This window comes from Atta colombica, unplaced genomic scaffold (genome assembly GCF_001594045.1).
Source record: "Atta colombica isolate Treedump-2 unplaced genomic scaffold, Acol1.0 scaffold121, whole genome shotgun sequence".
Lineage (NCBI taxonomy): Eukaryota > Metazoa > Arthropoda > Insecta > Hymenoptera > Formicidae > Atta > Atta colombica.
Genome location: NW_017259208.1, coordinates 805,236 through 814,784, shown reverse-complemented (window position 1 = coordinate 814,784; position 9,549 = coordinate 805,236). Strand labels below are relative to the sequence as shown.

Genomic DNA, 9,549 nt, shown 5'->3' with positions numbered 1-9,549 from the left:
CTTATTACTATAAAAAATTACGATAAAAATTTATTATTTTATGATATATTTTATTTTTTCTTTTAATAAACATTTATATTTAACATTAATTTTATTATTGTAATAACAAAATATAAATAATATTATAAAAATTTGTGATTTCAATTAGATAGAGAATATATATGTGTCAATCAAAATTGTTACATGATTTGTTACATATCTTTAATGTTGTGTTAGTATTGTGTTATGATTTCAGTTTCTGTTAATATTAATGAAATTATTGTGAGTTGAATCGATTTGTCACTGTATTAAGTAGCGCCATTATAAATTATAATCTACATAAAATGATTACTGTAGAAAGATTATTAATTAATGATTATTATAGTAGAACGTGCACTTAATGGTTATTTCATGACACCTGAATGAGGAATAGTGAAGTATGTTGTATAACAAAATATAAGTAATTTGCTCTTGTATTCTTTGTTTAGTTTGTTGTCTTGTATATTCCATCTGTTTGGGATATACGGCATTTTTAGCGAGCGAGGATTTATGTTCAAAGCATACAAAGTGTGCAGATTGCACTAAATGCAATAAATGCATTACATGAAATATGTACCTCATGTCATAATACTTGCAATATATATAGGAAGATTGTATTTATTACTTTATACATATTTATCATTCTTATTCCTTAATAAAATTTTATATATTTTATATATTATATGCATTTTATAAGTTATTGTGTCATTTTACGTATTTATATGCATTATTTGTAAATTTTTCATAAGTACATACTCCCCCCTTTCCCTATGAAGAGGGATATATCTCACCTTTATGAGATATATGGCAAAAATGCAAGGGTTTAAAAAAATTCATTTTTTAATACAAAATATAAATATTTCAGATTTCTAATTTTTTTTATAATAGTAGACAGTACAAAATTTTTACTTTTTTAATATTCGTTTACTTTAAACATAGTAAATAATACTTAATAAATTAAATTTTTAATAGGCGTATATATACCGAAGTTAACCTAATCAGTTTTATGATAAACTTTTGCAGAAATTTAATGAAAAAAATGATAATATATATAGATTCATTATTATAAAAAAAATATATTCGATTACATTCTCAATTCAGATTTGATGCTAATTTAGCTCTTTAATATTTGGCTTAACATAACATTTTATAAGATATTTATATAATGCAAAAACATCTCAAAACAACTGGAGCTATTAAATTAAGAAACATATCTAGCACAAATACGGATCTCTTTTATAAATTATATAGATTTCTCTTCAAAAAGAGATTTAAAAAATTAATCAATATATATTAGGTAAAGGTATTAGTAAAAAGAAATCTATTATTTTTCCATTCAATTTCAATTTTTTGCAAAAATAATGGATTTTTTTTTACTACACCTGATATAATTCATTATGATTTAATTGGTATTTCCCACTCGCGGTATTCTCTCCAACGATAATTAACAACGACTCATTTAATTATTAGCTGCTCACGAATCAAACGAAATTTCGCATGTTCGCGGAATAATCTCACATATATCATTGATGAGCCGCTTCCAATAAACTGTAGCAGCCGCTCTTGTCACATCATTAATCACCGCGCGAGCGGTATATTGTAACAGTAACACCGAACAACAACGAAGAGAAATGTCACGAATGACTTGGGAGCCGAAAATTCGTACTATCATTCAAATTTCTTTTCAAAATTAGATCACTATAAAGAAGTGCTTTATACGCAATGGTCACGAATCAAGTCACCTATATTTCGATGTGAAGGCTCGTACAATTCTAGAACCTCAGACCAAACCACGCGCTAATAGATAGGATTAATCAATTGAAGATGTTATCGATTATGTCCTACCGCCTCTAAGTCAATAAAGGGATGGAATTTAGCTTAGCCCTTATCTGTAGAGGTTGAGAGACAATCCTCTCAATCATATTAGATTTAGAGCATGATGTTGATTATCCTTTGTTTCAGTATATGTATATATCACAATAGAATATTGCAATTTACAACTCTAAAGATGTTTAACCAACTCTAAGATTGTTCAACCAAATTTAATATTAACATTAAATTTAATATTAACGTGATATTATAATCAGTGAGTTATTGAAAAATTTATTTAATTTATAATTTAATTTAATTTATTGTCCACAAAACCTACCAGATAATACACTATTCATATACATACACACACAGGCGCGCACGCACGCGCAGTATAAAAAAAATTCGTGCATTGAATTTTCTGCTAACGTAACAACACTGTAGGGCAGGTTATTATGCTCGTTACTGCTTACCGAAAAAGGCTCACAAGTAATATCTCTAGAATGAAAATTTTCAAAGCCATGAAGGAAAAGCACTAACATTATTACCTGTATCCGCATGTACCCACACGAGAATTGTATTGGTACAAAGGAACAATCACAATATAATACATCATTCACATATCTATCAGGTGTATAAGCTTAAATCCGCTGTTTGCTCATAGGTGACATTAGTGAGCGCACAAAGCTACCCTGGGTACACAACACACTTTTTTTTATGTGTTTGACATCTGTCAACATTAACCAATGCACATCATCAGCAATTTTATACAACAACATAGATTTTTTTCTTTCGTAATCATGTCTAGCTTTTGCTAAAAAAAAAGCATATGCGGAAAGCTTTGCTTTTCTGTTTTTCAATTTGAAGAAATCGGCTGCCGAATCGCATCGAATGCTTGTGGAGGCCTATGGCGACAATGCTTTATCGGAAACAACGTGCAGAGATTGGTTTCGCCGGTTCAATGAAGATAATTTTGACCTGAGTGACAAGAAGCGTGAAAATCGGCCCAGGAAGGTTGAGGACTGTCAATTGCAGGCTCTTTTGGACGATACCCAATCGCAAAAAATGTTTACCGAGCAATTGGGTGTTTCTCAAGTAGTCATTTCCATGCGGCTACATGCCATGGGGAAGGTTCAAAAGATCAGAAAATGGGTGCCGCATAAACGAGACAGATGGAGCGACGCCAAAACACATGCCAAATTTTGCTTGCCAGACAAAAAAGAAAGTCGTTCCTGCATTGGATTGTGACAGGCGATAAAAAGTGGATCTATTTTCAGAATCCTAAACGCAAAAAATCTTGGATTGATCCCGCCCAAATCATTGACATCTTCCTCAAGACCAAATCGCTTCGGATGGAAAACGATGCTGTGCGTTGGTGGAATCAGGAGAGTGTTTACTACGAACTGTTAAAACCTGGTGAAATTGTTAACCAACTGATCAAATTGCACCGTGCTCTGCGTGAAGGCCGCATTATCAGAAAAGACATGATAAACTGATTTTCCTTCACGACAACGCACCATCGCACACGTCAACAATCCAAAACTACTTGGAGAGTACTCAACTGGAAAGTGCTTACCCCATCCCGCTTACTCACCAGACCTGGCATCTTCTGACTATCACCTGTTTTCGTCGATGGGCCACGCGCTCGCTGAGCGGCACTTCGATTCTTATGAAGACGTCCGAAAATGGCTTGATGAGTGGTTTGCCTCGAAAGATGGGGAATTTTTTTGGCGTGTTATACACAAATTGCCCGAAAGATGGAAAAAATGTATAGTTAGCGAGGGCAAATACTTTGAATAAATTTGTTTTTGCTTCCTAGGAAAAAAAAATGTGTTTTTCTGACTAAAAAACAGCGGATTTAAACTTATACACCTGGTATATAGAATGCAATTAAATCACAAATTTGTTCGAAAAAAAATGAAGATTTTAAATGAAGAAAGATGTTTTATTGAAACAAATATAATAAACAATGTCTGAAATATAATAAACAAAAAACTCTCTTACCCATAAACACCTCATAAAATTTATAAACACATATTGAATTTTTTAGCCATACATTTCTATTTTGATTAATTTATAAAAAGTATTAACTTATATAAAATTTAATACTCATAGCACCTTTTATAATTTTATGTTGTTTTTCTTGAAATGACTTATTTACATTCTTAAATGTTACTTTTTCAAGTGTTCAGATTGAAAAATGAAAATATCGTAATATAAAAATAAGAATATCTTTTTCTTTTAAAAATAACTTTAGCATCGCTCCTTAATCTTTTTTTAGATTTTGTAATAATTGCTTAATAATATACTAACATGATGTAGTGTTGCTATAAATTAAGTGATAAAATTTTTTTGATACAATTTTATATTTAAATGTCAGAGAAATTAAGAAAATACGCAAAGCAAAAATATTACATCATGTTATACGTTACGTCAATCTAATAATTTAATGTATATTTTGTATGGTTTTTGTGTGCAATGTAATTGTATTTATATAACCCTTTATCAACAGTAATATAAAAATTTAATTATTATTATTGTTATTAAACATATTAGCAATACAGTACTAATTATTTTAGTAAATGAAGTAATGTGCATGTATTTTTTATATTATATAATGGGGATTCCTATAAACTAATAATAGATATTTTAACTAATAATAGATATAAGAACTTCTTTGAATTTTAAGATGAAAATTCTAATATGAAAATATAACTACAATAGTTTTCAAATAAGAAGAAATCATTTTGTCAACGCCATATAAATTTTAACTGTGTTATTCAAGATCTTCAAAAATTCTTCTCATTTGAAAACTATTATAGAATTGAAATTTATGTATCATAAGTTTGTTATAAGTTATGTATTATAATGTATTAAAAGTTTAGCTTAAAAAAAAATTACAATAAATTTGATTTGTCATTAAATCCAAATATAGATATTTATTATCAGTTTACCCTACAATACCTGCACCACTATCTTGTATGTGTACAGAGTGCGTCATTAAAATTGAAATAAATTGAACAATTTTTTTAAACAAAATGTTTTTAATGAAAAATTAAATATTACAAAAAATCCTTTTACACTTGAGGGATCCCTGTAGAGCACAATTATTCGATATATTCCCCATTAGCTTAAATAGCCTCGGCTTCTATTCTCGATCTGAAGCGTTCGCATGCACGTTGTAATGTAGCGCTGTCCATGCTGACGAATGCTGTTTCAATAGCGGTTCTTAATGATGTCACATTGGGGGTGCCGAGACTTGATTGAGATCCTTTCAACTACACTCCATACATAGTCCAAGAGATTTAAATTTGGACTGTTGGGAGACCAGAATGGGAGCCAAAGTGAGCAACTCGGCTTGTTCTGATAGCCTCAGAAAGCATCTGTCGTACCTTTAATATGTACGATTTGTATCGAAGATCTTCCTCGGCAATTCGACGCATTATTAGTTCACTTATACCAACAATCGATTTTCGCAATGATTGCCTTGGGTCCGAAATCAGTACTTGAGTCCTTTCAACGACTGCGGGAGTCTTCGCAGTACGTTCTTTCGAGTGACTCTTCCTCGCTGGCATATTGGACTGTTCTAAAGCCGTATATTAAAAGCCATAACATCATAAACGGTTGATTTTGGTCCAATCGAATTATTTCCGTTACTGAACGTTCAGCGCGAAGGCTTGCGATGATCGCGGCACAGTATACACAGTAGTGCAGTTCTCTGTCGGCACCTTTGATGTTAGTCCCAAATGGAATGTGCACACGCGAAATAAGTAAATTCCCTAGTAGCGCCATGAATTTCTTTCTCAGTTGCTCTTTATTTTTCCACTCTCTCTCTCTCTCTCTCTCTCTCTCTCTCTCTCTCTCTCTCTCTCTCTCTTTTTTTTTTCTCTCTCTCTCTCTCTCTCTCTCTCTCTCTCTCTCTCTCTCTCTCTCTAGATCGTTTTTTACATCAAAGTTAATCTAAACGTAATAAAACTAAAAGAAATAGATTTATAATTGTAATGCATTGCAAAGTAAAAAAAAATGCAAAAATAAGAAAATATAAAATTATATAAATGTTGTATGATACAAATGTTATACTGTAAAAATATTTTAATTAACGATTGCATACGATGCTTGTTTTCTTACTAGATCGCTTGCGTTTTAGTAAATTATTAGAATTGCAGCACATAAAAGGCAGATTTCTAGTTAAGATGAAAGCAATCCAACAATTATACATATCACTCAGTATTTAAACAAGATGACGAAATTGGTGTGTATTGGTGTTTGCAGATGTGTGTGTGTGTGTGTGTGTGTGTGTGTGTGTGTGTGTGTGTGTGCGCGCGCGCGCGTGTTTGTGCGTGTGTATGGCACGTGAATGTATGCGTGTATGTGTATGATTTCAGTTAATGGTTCACTTCTCATTGCATTGTTGTCTTATTTCCGGTTTTGTTGCTGGTGAGCTTTGTAACAGCGATTTTGCTGATGTCTAACCAAGCTACTAATGACTATTATATTGTATTTTATTTTATATTATGTCTACTATATATCATATTTTATGTCTACTATTGTATCATATTTTATGTCTATTACTCTGTTAATTAACATGTAATCTTTCTCATAAAGCTTCGCAATAAACTAAATTAAACTAATTAAACTAAACTAATCACGATTTTCTTTTCTTCTATCTCTTTCTCTGATCTGTATTTCAGCTACTTGAACATTTAAACGGCTCTAAAAGAGAGAACGAAAAAAGAAAGAAATGAGATAGAAGTTTAGAGACATTACTGTACGCAACTTATTTATTTTGCGCATGCGCACTTCATTTTGGACAATAAAATCAGGAGAGTTCCGCTACTGTATATGATCGCGGCTCTTTGATTATACTTCGCACTTGATGATTTCAATATCGTAGCATTTTGAGAATATATGACTGTTTATTAAAAGCATCAGGCTTTCTCGGATGCCAATAACAACCTCTGGCGGAAGCACAATATAACCGAAAATTTAAATTGAAATTTGTCCGGATTTTGATGATGCACCTTGTATATGTGTATGTGCACACAGTATTGTAACTCCCATATATGTACTACTTGATGTAAATAATTCTTATATTTCTGTAACAAGGAAGAAATTTTACAGAAAATTAAAATAATTTTCATATAAGTAACAAAAATATGACTATATCTATTGCCATCAATGATAAATTTGATATAACAAATAAACGAAAAGAGAAAAAATTTTTATTCTTAAAATCCTACTAATTAACTTTTTGATAAAATATTTATAAATAATATACTTACAAACATTTTTTTGATTGCATACTAACTTCTTGTTGAAATATGGTTGAATATTCAACCAAAATCCGTCCTTCGGTATCATTAGTAAATGTTTCTCGCTGAATTTAATTGACGAAGTTTTAGCGCACTGTTTCAATTCACATCGTGCTAGTAAATGAAATAGCACGACTTTGATCATCATCAAACCGAATCTTCTGCCAATGCACATTCTCGGCCCTAATCCAAATGGAAAATAAAATGAAGACCGATAATTATTATCCTGATCATTATTTAAAAATCTTTCTGGACGAAATTTTTCAGGATTATCGTAATATTTTTCATCATGATGAATCGCATACAACGGAATCCAAATAATCATGCCCTTGTTTATAGTGAAAGACTTCTCGCTCGGCAATGCAGGTGGCAATTTATAAGCTTTTTCACACACTCTTTCTATAACAGAAGGTGAAAAAAGTCTGAGAGCTTCTTTTATTACTGCATCTAAATATTTGAGTTTATTAACAGCCTCGTAAGTTGCTTTTCCATCCGATTCGTTGAAGAGCTCATCTATCTCTTGTCGCAATTTAATCTGAACACTTGGATTAGCTACGATTTGATATGTTATAAAAGACATCACGCTTGAACTAGTTTCAAAGCCAGCGAAATAGAAAGCATAGGCTTGCGCGACAATATCGTCCAATTGTATTCGACCCTCTTTGCCTCTATTATCCAACATTAATTGTATCATATCTAAACGTGAAATGTGCTCAGCATCGCGAATGGCAATCTCGTTCTTTATCCTGCTTTCAAAATATTTCATTTTTTGATTGATATTTAAAAGTTTTATATTAAGTATTCGTCCGAGCTTCGGAAAGGTTCTAATAAAAATAAACTTTATGCTACGTATTGCTGACGCATAAGTTATATCTTTGCCACAAATATAAAACTTGTTTGTTGGATCTCTTATAGAATCGATCTTCATTCCGTAAATACATAAGGCAATGACATCGTTCGTATATATATCGAAGATATCTTTCATATTAATGTCACTTTTATAGGCTGGTAATGTTGACATCAATTCAGCAAAATCCGCAGCATGTTTCTACATAAAAGTAAACATAATTTTCATCTTACTAGAGGTAAAGAACGGAGATAGTAATTTTATTACGTGCCGCCACTTTGTGTTTTGCAAACAGACTCTGTGAAAGCACATAGTCATTAACATCAATGAAAGTGGGATCATTGATAAACGTATCGAAATTCTTGATAACATCCTTGATCACTTCCAGATCATGGAGCATAAGAACTGGCTTCGTTGTAGCATAAAGTCCAATGTATTTTGTGTCTCGATTTAAATTGTATATTTTTCTGGTGAAATCGACAAATGACATTCGGCGAAATATAATTGGTGCCATGGCACCTAATATTGGAATAGATGGTATGTGAATAATACCATGTCTTTTAAAAAAGTTAAACTTTCTGAACAGATAATAAATAACGAGAATGCTAATCACGATTGATAACACTGAGATCGACCAGTATTCCATTATAAGTATTATATTCGAAAACTTTATATTTTATGATTAATTAGAATGATTAAAGTTCAACAAAAGTATTCGCGAAGAGATTGATGAAATATATAGCAGACTAGCAATTTATTGATATCAATAACTAAAAGCGACTATCTGCATATTTCCACTACTTGTTTTATATTTTTATACTTTGGTGGTTTAAGGGAGCAGATTTACGTGTATGCGTGCTTTATTCCAACAATGCGTCTTGACGATTTTTGTTTTATGTGCGAACAATGAGATCCAAGATGGATTTGGCCAAAACCTGAGAAGAACTCGGCAGTGACAGGTGTTAGTACTAACGCTGATGTTGGTAACGTCAATCGTCCGACCTCCTAGTGGATTCGCTTCTGTGATGGATTTTTCATGATGGTGGCGAACCTTTGGTTGTCTGAAGACCTGGTCGTGAATATTGTAATTCTCAGTGGTTGCGGCCGATGAGTTAGTAGTGCCGCTACGTGCTGATAACTTTCTTCGTCGGCGATAACTGCTAGTCGGTTGACCTCTGGATGCTTGAAGGCGACTGGCTGTTCGTATCCCTCAAGGTTGGCCGAGGCTCTGCTGTCGTCTACAGGATGTTGAATGCGATCCTCCGGTCGGTTCTCGTCTACGGGACTCCAGATATTCTGCGGATCATCCGGTTGTCGAGAACGCTCCTTTGAAGACAGTCTCAGTGAGGATCGCTGTATGTGATACGTCGGATCCCGATTAGAGAATTCTTTTTTCTTTATTACAATATATTCTTAGTATTAGGTTTTTCCCGTTACATCTAATGGGAAAAACGTCACGAACTTTTTCCCATTTTTACCTAATATTACAGTATCTAGAAAGAATTCTGAAACCTATATAATACGGAAAGAACAAATTCCATTTATACATAATAATATTATTTT

General features: G+C 32.3%; 1 pseudogene; it reads right to left on the bottom strand.

The window, feature by feature from the left end:
- Window positions 1–4,958: 4,958 nt before the first annotated feature.
- Window positions 4,959–8,632, bottom strand: LOC108694608 (annotated as a pseudogene).
- Window positions 8,633–9,549: the final 917 nt, after the last annotated feature.